General features: G+C 38.1%; 1 protein-coding gene across 2 annotated transcripts in view; it reads left to right on the top strand.

Moving 5' to 3' along the window:
* The window catches only part of DPP10 (dipeptidyl peptidase like 10), a 431,094-nt gene that overhangs the window by 372,533 nt on the left and 44,844 nt on the right, over nt 1-13,717 (top strand). The gene's annotated exons all lie outside the window — the stretch shown is intronic.

Below are 13,717 nucleotides of genomic sequence, written 5' to 3' on the forward strand. Positions count from 1 at the left end.
TTCCTATTACAGCTTTTAGGAGAGCTCTATTGCTTGTTTATTTTTTATTAAAAATAGGTTTTGCCTGGCCGACCCTCAATAAGCAAGTGGTACAGTTGTTGAAAGAATCACACCTTCATCTAAATATGCACTCAGGTGATTTTCAGGATAACCATCTTTATGGCTGCTGCTGTGTGGGAAGGAACACAGCAGTTTAAGGTGAAAAGCAGTTTTCTTTTAAGTGCAGTATCAATGAAGACTGTGGGCAAAAGCTTAGCATCCAAATGTGATGTGATGGACTCATGAAAAGTGATGTTTTCATTTCAGTATGAAAATTACTGCCAAGGTCAGCTGTGCTGCATTGAATTCATAATAATTAAATGAGATGCCATGTTTCATGTGTAATTTTTTTTTCCAGAAGTTTTACCATTGTTAATGAACATTAATCATCCATGGTCATCATAACCTATGTCAATATAAGAAGAAAAAATATTGTGTTTTTAAAACAGCAGTGATTTTAAGCTGACCTGTGTTGGTAGTTGAAGGCAAGAAGCTGATTAAATCTTCAGTTCTGCATAAGAAATTCAGATAATCCTTGTTACAGTGTTCTAATAAGCTCATTAATGCCCCCAGGCATGATCCCAGGGACTCCTTGCACATGCAGCTTGCTCATGCAGAGAGGCTGTAAGCTGAATATCTAGAGACTATACCCTGTTGCTTTATATCATTCATCAAGATGATTGGAAAGTAAAAAATGTTTCTGGTTGGAATGTTTTGCAGTAAGGAAGTGGAGGCAGGTGAGAAAAAGTAATTGGAACATGCTTGGTATGTTTTAATAATTAACCACATTACTTTATTAATAATGAGATCATGGCAACAGGATTAGTGGTAATAAGTACATAGGTTATTTACCAGGCAGCATTATGGAATGTGACAAACCACGTAGGTTGTAGTAGAAAGGAGAAGCATTTGCAAAATTGAACAGATTTAAGATATACTTTCAATAAATTTCTGTTTGTAATATTCCTCTGTACTGGACAGAGGATCTGCACATTTGTCTGTCCTGATCAGAGAATCAGTAATCTAAAGTAGAGCTAAAATGAAATGCAGTGATTACTGAGAAAATATCTTTTTCTTTTTTTGATGTCTCATAAGAACAGGATCAGATTTACCAATCATAAACTTCAGAAAAAGAAATAAGAATAATGCTATCTTTATGTGTTTTTGCTTAAACTGTTATTCTGATAATATGTATGGATCCTTTCAGATCCAGGCACAGGTGGACTCCTAGTACATCTCAGAACTGCAAAAAAAAATAGATGATCATTTTAGGTACAACCTTAATCATCCAAATTTGAAAACATTGGCATAATTCATACTTGAGTGAGGATAACATTATTCATCTTTGTTAATGTCCCTAGTAAAGTTAATGTCATGCTTTAAAAATATCTGCTCTACTGTGGGTTTTATGGTGCCATATGGTCTGCAGAATTAGGAAATGATAACTTTGAACACAAAATCTTCTGTGCACTCTGAATGGCACCAAGTGTTGCCATAGAGATGTACACCTGCAGAACAGTCCACTGAAGGTGACTTTAGGAATGCCAATTAGAAGGATGTCCTCTTGAAGCTGTTCATGTGGCAGAAGGAGGTTTCCTAAGTGACAGAAGTGCCTTGCTGCATTGCCCTCCCACTTCAGCAGCAAGCCAAAAATGTAGGAGCATAAATGAATAAAGATTGTTGTGAGTAATGGTTGTTGCTGCTGTCCAAAGGAACATCTGCCTTGAGCAGAAGCAGGACAGAGTTCAGTCCAGCAGAACAGGTTAGGCAGAGGAAAGATGTGTGGCTGAGATATTGCCACAATGGTTCTGTTGTAAAATTTGTCGTTGGAACAAACACTGGATTAGTGGGTTTTAGTAAAATAGTACAGGAGGCAAACAGCAGTGAAACAGGGCACAGGGGAAGGCATAAAGGGAGAGATCCAATGATGAAAATCTGTCAGTAGCTATCAATAGAAGGTACCTGGGTGCAAACAAAGCTACAGTCTCATTGACCCATGCTGCCAAACATACTGTGAGTGGTTTACCTTCCTGAACAAAAAACTTACTTGTCTTTTCTGTGGAAATAGTGATGATTCATGAGTAAAACAAGCAATGAAATACTTACTCTAAATAAAATAATCATAGCGTATTAACTTGCGTAATAATCTCCAAGAGCCATTCTTTACTACTGAAGAACAAGTGGAAAACAGTTGGAGAAGAAATTTTATTTACAAAAAATTTGATGTAGAAGGACCCATGACATGTGCTGTGTGCCATCACAGAGATAAGAGTGTATGTAGCTCTCTAAAGTGAGGGAATATCCCCCTTGATCTGTGGTGCAGAAATAAACAGCAATACTATAGCCAGGACTGGTCAGCAAAATTAGCACAAAGTGTGAAACACGTGGCACAGGTATGTTTGACTGAGCCAGAGATCCCAGCTCTACATTATAACTATTTGGAAAGTCCTGGATTAAATCCAAATTATAGTGGGATAACACATGGACTTGGATCAACTATTTTCAATAGGCTGTAGTGTAAAATAAGATGTTTCCAGTCCACAGTTCTGAAGATCTAAGTAACAGTGCAGCCTACATGGTTATCTTAAAGTATTCCAATGAGGGGGAATTGGCAAGATGTTCAAAGAGATAATGTAAGGATTTGAAGGGAAAAAGAAAAACAGGAAGGAAAATATGTACGAAGCCACAAACTGCTTATTGCACAGATGGAATATGGCTCCAGTGAAATCAAGTATATGCAGCATTTTACATCCTTGTGGAAAGCATGCATCAGTCTAAGTTTGCTGTTTGGGATAATTTCTGGGGCTGTCTAAGGTGCCCCAGAGCATGCCCCATGTGGCTAGTGCAGAACAGAGTTTTCTGTCAGATGCCAGGTGACTGAGCCACAGTGCCATTGTTTGCCAGCTACCACTGTGGTTGCAAATTACTTCAGTTCCTTGTTATTTACCTAGAGTTGAAGGTTTTGTAGTGATTAAGAGGAAAGCTCAGAGAAACATCTGCTGCTTGACTCATGACATTTTGGTGGTGAAATTGAAAATGTTTGCCACAGGGAGAAGAAACTTTTATCTAATCAATTAATGTATCTTAAGGTCACATAGTTCTTAAAATGGGAACTTTTTTCGGGGTCACACTCTTTAAAATGCTGCCTTTTAACTGTGTTAGGACTGTGCCAGATCTAAAATACCATTTCTGTGTCATAGTATGTTAGGGAGCTGTTCGTCTATTTGCCAAACATTACTCATGTTTGATTAAAGTTGTGCAAGTCATTAGTTGATTATCTCTTTGTCTCGCCTCCATAGAATCCATCACTGCATCATCAAGTAATTCCAGGAAAGACAAACCCAACTAGAGATCTAATTTGTTTCATCAACATTTTCTCTTCCAGTTGATTGATTAAAGACCTCACTGCTTTTGTATGGGAAAGAGCTATCCCATATCTGGTGGGAAGGCTTTACTGAGAAGAAGAATTGGGGATTTTTTAAGGGCCTCTGTTGTTGAAATACCCAGGATTTTATCCAAAGTTTTCCCTTCTTGAGCCTTATGTTCTCCAGTAGTTTGTAGCAGAGGTTTTCATGTGTTTGTGCTGGACCTGGCTTGTACCTGACACCGGGGAGACAGCTCTGGGTCTGTCTGTGGGGTTGTATTGCAGTAGGAGCCTGGATATCAAAGTTCAGGCTGGAGATGTCTCCAGTGTTTGCAGTGCTGTATGTAAGCATCTATTAACACACTTGTGTTCTTCTGCAGTGCTCCATACCATACAAATAGTTCTTCTGACCAATTATTAGGTGGGTTACTTCAACTAATTCCCAGTGAAGCACGGTTAGAAGTTGTTCAGTTTGACACAGCTTTTCCTTAAAAGTTCTATGTAGGTTTTTTTTCCTCCCTTGGTGGTAGTACATGTTGTTTATGTTGTATAAAATACCTTATGTCACTTTATTCTATGAACATACATCCATGCAAATCACTTTGCATTTGTATTTATAATAAATATATGTTTTGTATTGTTTATTGCAGTAAGCTCGTTTTTCTTTTGATATATTAAGTGATTCTGAGGGGAATTTGAGTTACATATTTGGATGGATCAGTATAAATAATGATATATTGTCTTACAGATGAATGTCTGTGCATAAATTTATACATATTTTAACCAAACAGAAATGAAGAAAATAATAAAACTATCCAGAATATTAAGGAAAATTATTTTTTAGAAGCTTTGTCAAAATTGATGCTACCAACAATATATAACATGATCAAATGGTAGGACTGAAGATGAGTTTTACAATGCTTTGTTTTAATTTAGGTCATCATTGAGTCCAATTACCTATTAGGCTGCACACACGAGGAAAAATTCAGTGACTGTAGCTGAATTGTGGATTCAGGATGTTCTCATCAATTTTTAGAAAGTACTTTAAATTCTAGAAATCTATAAGTTGCCCTCATCTTCCAAAAAAAACAACCAAAAAAAAAAGGTTACTCACAAATAATAGATCATAGAATCTGAAGCTTTTACATAAAGAATGAAAAAAATCCAGTGAAACAGGACCTCACCTTGTATTGAAACTGCCTAAAAACCAGAAATAAACCAGAGCAAAATCTGCTTTAATTGCTGTTAATAAATGTACCATTTCAAGAAGTCTCTGCCCTTTTGCTCTGTGATCAGTCATCTTATCTTAATCTTTTTGTCCTGTTTGGGGCTTCAATTTCCCTTCACACCCCCATCAATACCTATTGCCCCACAAAAGTGCAAATACCTCTCAGACTGCACTAACGTGACATTACCTTACAATTGCCTTTTGTCAAAATTTTAGCCTTTTTTTCCTAATGGCTTTCAAAGACTCTTTTAGAGAAGACAAATAGTGCAGCAGCAAAGTTCTTCGATTTTGTATTATTTTCTGTGTACTCAGATAAGCACTGGACTGATTTTTGCAAATGAGGAATTAGCAGGATTGTTCTTAGGCAGTTACCTTGCTCAACACATGCTTTAACAGCCATTACTTGCTGAAAGCTCCATTTACTGTTTGGTCTATCAAGGTAATGTTCAACTGCTATAAAACATGGTAATATATCTTTCTGTAAAATATTTGCCATGTGTTTTCTTTTTTGCATAATTAGTGCTGTGGGTACTTGGCACCCCCTCCTGGCAAGAACACTTGCATATGCAAATGAAGTAAAAGCTTAATTAATGTCAATGAAGTAAGTCCTAAATAAATATATTTCTTCTGCTTTTTTTTTTTATCTGCAAAGTCTTTTGCTCTTTTGACTTACTGTATTTTAGATGAGTAACTTAAAATTACATATGGAAATGTCAGGGCTTTATTTCATCTTTCCTTTTAATGACTATGCTAATGAGGCAAATGGCAGTGAAACTGAGAGCAAAACGTCTGCTTGAATTTATTCTGAAAACTAGAAATAAACAAGAACACTTCAATGTGACATTAACCTCAGATATGATACCTCACTTAAAATGCATGAGGGGTTCAATTACCAAACTTCTGTAGTTCAAAGCACATTTGGAGGTCCGTTGTCCTGCTGAGGATGTTTCTCTGAAGGAAGGGAATTGTGGTTGAGCATTGCCCACCCATCTGAGTCCACAGAAGAACTGTGGACTTAGATAAATTTTCTTCCTACTAAGCTGCTGCTACACATTGGATTTTTCTCTTGGATTTGTCAAACTACCATCGTAAAATCTAAATGGTTTTTGCCTTTAAAAAAAATTTAAACTATTTGATTCAAACTGTTCTTTAAAGAAAAAAAAATAGTATGAGTTGCTCTGAAGGTATTCTACTGAACTATGAATTTCCGTTATGAATTTGTGGGTGCTTACTCCACTTAAATATGGATTGGAGGAGCATTTAATGTATCTTCTTTAATTCCAAAAGTGATACTCAATCTGAAAGCATCCCATCTCAGAAAAGGGAAATGGAGAAAGCCACTAGAAAACACAGGCAGTTTGGCAAAACAGGATAAAAATACAGTTTTGCTTACAAAGGCTGGATATAGTCAATAAAATTTTTGTGAGCTCTAGGGACCACTACAACATTATAAATGGAACATTATAAATGGAACATTATAAATGGGGCAAGGCTAAGTTAAGCAAAGAAGTTTCTTCAGAAATTTGCTTTGTGAAGTACAACAAATGTGTTCTAGTATCAAAGGCGGTTTAAAATTATGAGTATTAAGGGTTAGATATTGCTGGCCCTTTGTGGGAATAGCCACTTGGCTGTATCTGAAAGAGGTGAAGAAATAATGAGAAAATCGTATGTTTTATAGGGGCATTATTCCTCTACCACTGTTTTTCATGTGAAACAGTAAAAGGCCCAGCAGCTTTATAGTGAATAAATCAAGAAAGGAGATAAAAGATGTTTCTTCTTGCTGGTTCTTATTCTGTTATCACTGATCTAGCATGCAGCTAATATTTGAGTCAGTATGGAAGCCCTGCACACAAGTAATGTGTTTTTTTTATCCAGAAGCAAATATATTGGAAATTTGATATATAACTGTGCTAAAACTCAAAATATTTTTTTCACATGGTGACTTGTGTGGGTGTGTATGTGTGCATATATATATATATATATATATATATATACACATACATACATACATACATACATATACACACGTATGCGTGCATGTGTATTTCTTTATATACAGTCCCACAAAGACACAGAAACAAGTATAAACACACAATGTGGGATAGGAGCAATCCTAAGGACTTTTCCATGCAGCAGCCTGCAGGGATCAATGAAAACAGCAATATGCACCTCTCCTCATGTTGTTCAACATGTCTGTGTGTAACAAAGCATATCTGAATATTCACACTTCCATCTGTTAGCTAATATTAACTGCAAGTCCAATGGCTCATAAAATAGGGATGCCGTGCTTCTTGTGTGAAAAATGTGGGGCTTTCTGTAATGCAGAAACATGAAAATTGGATTTCAGAAGTCTAAAATTCTTTGGAAATAGCCACGCATAAAAACTGTGAAGCAGAGGTTGAAATTTGATGGAATCCTTAGCTAAACTGAAATTGGAAAAGATTGGGTTTTATTATGGACTATATTTCTATATAACTCCAAAATCCTGCCCAAAACCACAGCTTGCTTACCTGGTCCCTGGACCCATATAATCATGTAGTCACTTCATATTTAGTGTTTAAAAAAAAGATGCACTACAGGATGGAATGGAAAATTTGTCATATCCATCTTTTGGTAATGTAATGTAAACAACAGTTTTAGCTGGCAAATAGAAAAATAGAGTAAAAAAACCCTGAGAAAGCAGCTATATTCTATGTTCCTTATCAGCTTGGAAAAGGAAGATTCCAAAGAGGAAGGTATCAAAATATCAAAGCAGAAGACTTTGAAGATTTTTAACGCCTTTTCTGGTTCAGGTTCCATGGCAGAGTTTGTTCTAATTGATTGTACACATGACTTTTTATTTACCTTTTGTAAAGACTTTGGCAGAAGACTTTGGAGTTTCTGTGATGGTACCCGTGGCTACAGAGTTCTGCTAGGAACAGGTTGAAGTGGCAAAACCAGCTTGACACAAACTCCACTGAACTCTTGCTCTGTGGGAGGGTTCCTCCCCCTCTTCCATTTATAGGTTCTGTTTGCTCTATGTTAAAATCTATTTTCTCATTCAGCACATAACATCCATCAGAAATATAGGCAGGTTTTTGTCAGTGGAAGTGATAGTGACTGTTCTCCTCTGCAGGGGTTAACAACTTTGGGTACGTTCAGTTCTTCTGGCTATTTTTCTCTATTTTAGCCAAGTCCCTCTTGAAAAAGAGACATTAAATTCCATCATCACCAGCCCATAAATGTCCTTGCATGTTTTTTGTTTCCCTAAAGTGGGGTTATGACTTCCCCACTGTGTTTGTGCTGAAAGATCAGAGCTGATAAAACTTTGGCTGCACTGGGTTAAAGTGACTTAGGCTTTCATGTTGACTCGGCCTGGACCAGAGAGTGAAATGCAAAGAACTGCTCGTGGAGGTGTAGTTGTGAGGAATGTATCTCCACTGGCAGCTCTGAGGCCTGGAGAATGAGGATAAAAAAGTCAGGTGCACTGTTGATATTTAAGAGACAACAATGCATTGATTTCCTTCACTGTTTATGGCAGGTGACAGCACGTTTACAGAAATAGAAAAGATTTGTGTGGAAGAAAGCAAAAAGTTATTTTCGAGAGTTGTTTCCCAGATGCTAAACTGTCCCAAACAGATGTGCTGTTCTAAGAGCTAGTCAAAATTTCCTAATTCCTCCTTTTCTCATTCCTAATGAGATATTTTCAGACAAACTGTTTCTTGCATTGGGTGTGCTATGTGGAGTCTGTACAGGTGGATGCCATCCACTAAAATTTTGGCCCATCATAAAGACCACAGGCAACTTGAAACCAGTGTGCAGTGGGGAGATGAAGGCATGTGTCCCATACAGCAGGATGGGCTGGGTCAGCAATACCAGCTGAAAGCAGAAACCTTTGTGTTCAACTCTTTTGGGGTTTCTCATCTAGGAGGCAGCCTGGTCTATTGCATTTCTTACAAAGTTCTCAGGGATTCCCCACCTACCTAAAAAATAGCAGAAAATGTAAGTAGGAATTTACAGCTCAGAATTTTCAATTCTGTATCTTTTTACTTTTGTTCTTGCAGTTGTAATGCTACTTTCTTGCACTTTGTCAAAGAAAACAGAAGATTTCTCCTCTGATACCAAGCCCTTAAAATTTCCTTAATATTTTTCTGTCTCCCAACATTGGTTTTTTTTTCCTTCTGGCATAACGAGGTTGAAAATTTTTCAGTTTAGCTTGTTATAGATTGATCAGTCTGGGCATAATTGAATGCTTGATAGTGTAAGATGAGCCTGAAATAACCAGAGATCATTTTAAAAGATTTTATGGTAAGGACAGATTATGATTTTGTTATAAGCTCCATGCTGGCTCATTAGTCAGAAGCAATCAGTAAGTGTGAGGAAGGAGGAGTATGAATTCCTGAGCATGCACTGTTTTTGGATAAGTCTGTTCTTCACATCACTTAGACAAACATCAAAGGGCTGAGCAGCCCAATCCTCAGTGACGTTTTGCACAGTACTGCAGCCAGCAGAGCTCTTCAGGGAGCTCCATGGGAGGAAGCAGCAGATCCAGACCACCAACTTGGGGGCAAGGCAGTCTTGCTGTGATCTGTGCAGCAGATTTATGAAGCAGCTTTCTGCTAGGTCATAGTTCAGATATTATATATTATTTCCTTTATACAGCACATTACACTATGTTTGCTCTCCTGGGTAAGCTGTCATGGGATGAGGCAGGGTGTGAATTTAGTGAGCATCATGATCCAATATCATTGGAAAGGCAACATAATTAATGTGTGTTGAAACAAAAGAGGGCAACGCTTCCCCACATTTATTGGAAATCAAGGACATAAACATCAGAGTTACCATGGAGTTGTTGATAGTCTGAGTTCATGGCCTGGTTTATGTCATGACATAAGTAACTAATCTTACAGCAGCATTATGAGTGCATCCTTGCTATTGTTTACAGTAGATTTATAAACTATCTAAATAGCAATTAAATATAATAGCCTTGTAGATTGTTTGTGGTTGTTCAGAAACCATTGTGCTAACACATTACTGTGATGCCGTGGCATTAATCTAGGCAGAAGAAAAGTGGTGCTTCAGTGTTCTGTTCTTTCTGCTGTGTCTGGCAGCTTGATTGCTGCAAAAATGAAATTAACATATTGTAACTGACATCAGAAAAATATAGTGTATGACATTGGGGTGTCTGTGCTTTGAGGTCTCCATGTCTTCTACTGATCAACAGCTACTTCCCCTCTCCCTTAATTACAACATCATCTAAAGGTTTGAAAGCTTCCTCTGAAATAATTGTTGTGCAGGTCAATCACAACCTTTAGAAAACTGGTACCTTTAAGAGTGAATATAGTTCTTAGCGCTTATAATTATAATAATTTTGTTATTATCTATTACTTTGTTTCCACCTCATTTGCAATGGTGATTATTTTTGGAACATGGATCATATAAGGGCAGATTTTTGTTCACTGCCAGGCATTGCTCAGGTAGCTCATGGTGCCTGTGGTGCTCAGTACCTGCATAATTTAGTGCTCTGTGGGGCAAGAGCTGGAGCAAGTCAGAGCTGAAAGGCTCTAAAAATTTTGTACCAGTACAGACTGACCTGCAAAAGAAAGAAAAAAAAATATCTGCAGAGAAGAGATCAGAGCCATTATGCACTCCTGGAGACTTGCAAAGCAGCTGTATTGCAAACTAGATCAGACACTGTGTAGCCTGCAGTCCTGTCAGTGAGAGCTCACAATCTAAATAGACTACAGATATATTGTAGGTGAAAGGAATAGGAAATAAAGTTGCTTTGCAATACAATCCCATAAAACTTCCCTTGAAATTGTCATCCTGTAACATATTTGATCTGTATAGAAAATTTGTAAGATGTGAGAAAAAAATAAAAGGCTTTTGGAAGAGGTATGTGTAATTGTAACTCGCTAAGTCACTAAAGAATATTCTAACCTTCTAAAATTCACACCTATGAAAGCTTTATAAGCCACTTTTCTGTGGTTTATATTGACTGAAATATAATAATTCTCTTTGGTTTTAGAGATGGCTGCTGTAAGAAATTCATTAGCAGGATAATCAGTCCCAGCAGTGAAATGCATGATGAGTGTTTGGGGTGGTAGTTTGCCACCCTGCATTTCACTTGCCTCTCAGTGGGTATCCCCTTCATTACCACAGAGCTTCTTTCACAGCTGATTCCTGTGGGCAAGAATGGCAGACACCAACCCTTGATTTTGCTCCTTTTCCAACAAAGTGCAAAGTCCCTCCTAGAAATGTGGTTTGTCCATGTGATTTTGTACACAATGTGTGTTCAGTTCACCTGTGTGGAGCAGTAAATCGACTCCTGATTTGGAAACACTCCAGAGCCTGTGACTGTGACTCCTCAGCGTGTCACAGGAATGCTGGGGGTGTATCTATTGTCCTGACCATGGGCACTTTGAGTCCCAGCAGTTAGGAGTCTCCAGCTGTAGTTAAAAATGGGCCAAATGACATCACACCCCCAGGTCAGCACAGAGCACAGAAAAAGCCACATCCTTCCTGCTCCCAGATAGAGCCCTGAAGGATTTTCTGGCTTTCTCCACCAGAGAATAACAGGACACTGTTATTCTTGGCCACAGAGGAGCTTTGATACAGGCCAGGAGGTTTGGATTGCCATCATGGAACTTCTAGCTTGGTATAGCAAACAGCTGTTCCTGTCTAACACTGTGTGCCCAGTCCTTCTGGATGGTATTTTCTTCCCCAAATGAGCATTTATCTTTTCTGTGAAAGGCGAAAAAAAAAAAAGCTATTACACTGTTGTTGCGTTGGCACACAAACCACATAATCTTAACTACACCTTGGTTTTCAGCAGGAGTCTGCTTCAAGTAAATAAGATTTTGGCAAGGAAAAAGGGCAGGAAGGGGTGCTCATCTTCTATAACAGTGAGTATAATAATGGTCTGACAATCTCAGTTTAAGTCTGTGAGTCCCAGGAGTATAGTAAGTAAAATCAGAGATGACAAGAAAATGTTTGCTCAGTTTGGACTGGAAGAGAGCAGATATTACACTGTGACTAAAAATAATGCAATCAGTGGCTCTCAAAAAAAATTTGTCTGTCAGAACTTAGGAGGATGCTGAATGGTGGTAGAGAAAATGCCAAGCCAGGTATTCATTTGAAAGCTGTTGGATTGATAGATCCTATGGGTGATTTGCAGTATTTTTTTAAATTGCTGAAATCTAATTGTAAATTTCTGAAGTGGAGCTATTTCTATAATTTTTCAGATCTGTGAACCAGAAGGTAGAAACAAATACTTTAAATCCTTGAATGAAAATCAAACTTGCTACCTTAACAGCAGCTTTTGAAAGCTGGCAACCAAATTGTCTTGATGTGGATGCAGGGCTTTGATTTTAATTTCTTCCTGCAATCCAAAGTTAGTTCTAATATTTCTTACAAGACAAAGGAACTTACAAGTCAATGGATATCTGCATTTTTCCTTAATTTTGGTGAAAGCAACAGTAGGAATTTTAGAATTAAAATTACTTTAAAATAATTCTAAAATTAATTATTTCATTTATTATGCCTCTTATTAATTTCTTCTATGCAAGACCATTTTTGTGCCGGACTTTCCATATGTTCTAGAACAAAAAGGCATCAACTCTTTGGATATATATATAATATATATGTGTGCATACATGTTATCATGCAGTATAAACTTAGCACTGCCCCTGAAACTGGAGAAGTCATGGTTTAATCTCTGAAGAGCAAAGTACAATATTTGCAGGGCAACTAAGAAAATATTCTTTATTTGACTTTGTTCTCCTCCTGAATAGCTGATATTATTTGTATTATTGGTTGTTAGTGAAAAAAACATATTTCAGGTGGACATTTTAGTGAATGATCTTATTGCAGAGAGGTAAAAATGTTATAAAAGAAAAGTCTTATAAAATATAGATTAGGCCCTGCTACTGCAGCTAAGCTAACAATAGCTTATGAGTTCCCTTACCAAAACATCTTGAAAATGAGAATTCATTAACACAACAATCTATTCCTAGGGTGAAAAAAAAGCACACCTGTATCAACAATAGGATCTGTCCCATGAGAATCAGTAGAAAAAGGATGTAAACTAACTAAAAATACAGAAGTTTTATAAATGGGCAAAATACTATGTACCGACCAATGAACTAAGTGTAAATGTATTGTCAACCAATAAGGTCTAACACAGTGATAATAATGCTAATCTAAACAGTGATAATAATGCTAATCTAACTTCTAATAATTATATAGAATGTAACAGATACAATATAGATTGAGCTTTTCCTGCATGAAGAAAATGTAGTTTTAGCTGACTTATTACGACATGATCTGACTGGGGCCGCTGGATTTGCCCTGGCTAATGTACAGTAAGACAGGAGACAGAACAAATGGTCAGAGGCAAGCCCAGATGGAAAAGCATCTTGAAGCTTTAGAAGAATTAATTATGCAGCTAATTGGCTGGCAGTGTTACAAGAAGGGATGGGATTTTGTGGAATGCTGAGGAGTCGGCAGGGCTGAGGGGCCTGTGCTGAGGCGCAGCCATGGCGTGTGCGCTAGGCCGGGCGGGCCCTGTGGGACACGGCGTGGCTGCCGCTGCTTTCTGCAGCAGAAACGTCCTCACCCCTCTGCAGAGCCACAAGTGAGTCCAGCTCTGTGTTCCATGGAGCGCTGGGCTCTGAGCTCGCTTTGCTGCCCACAGAGGGGTGAGCTGGGTGTCCCTGCCCAGGTGACACAGGAGTGCAGCCAGGGCTGGCCTGCCTGAGGAGGCCGAGGGGCGATGACTGCAGCGCCGTCATTAGCAGGAGTTCTGTGGCATAAGCCTGTCCTGAATGCCTGGAGGTCTCCCTCTGGGCATAATCAGAAATTTCTTAGTCTTGTCATCGCTCATATTTTCAGTGTGAAAGGTAAGGAAGAGTGCCACGTTCTCTGGGGTATTAAGTGGGAGTGCTCAGGTTGTTCAGATTGGAGGATTTATTTATCAGTTATTGGTCCGAGATTCTGTGGAAGAATCTGATGATTTTCTCTCACCACAGGTAAAACTCTCACCTGTACAGAAAGTGCTTGTTGCACGGACTTTTTTTCTAATCAAAAATTTATAGATACAGATAGCT

This window comes from Haemorhous mexicanus, chromosome 8 (assembly GCF_027477595.1).
Source record: "Haemorhous mexicanus isolate bHaeMex1 chromosome 8, bHaeMex1.pri, whole genome shotgun sequence".
Lineage (NCBI taxonomy): Eukaryota > Metazoa > Chordata > Aves > Passeriformes > Fringillidae > Haemorhous > Haemorhous mexicanus.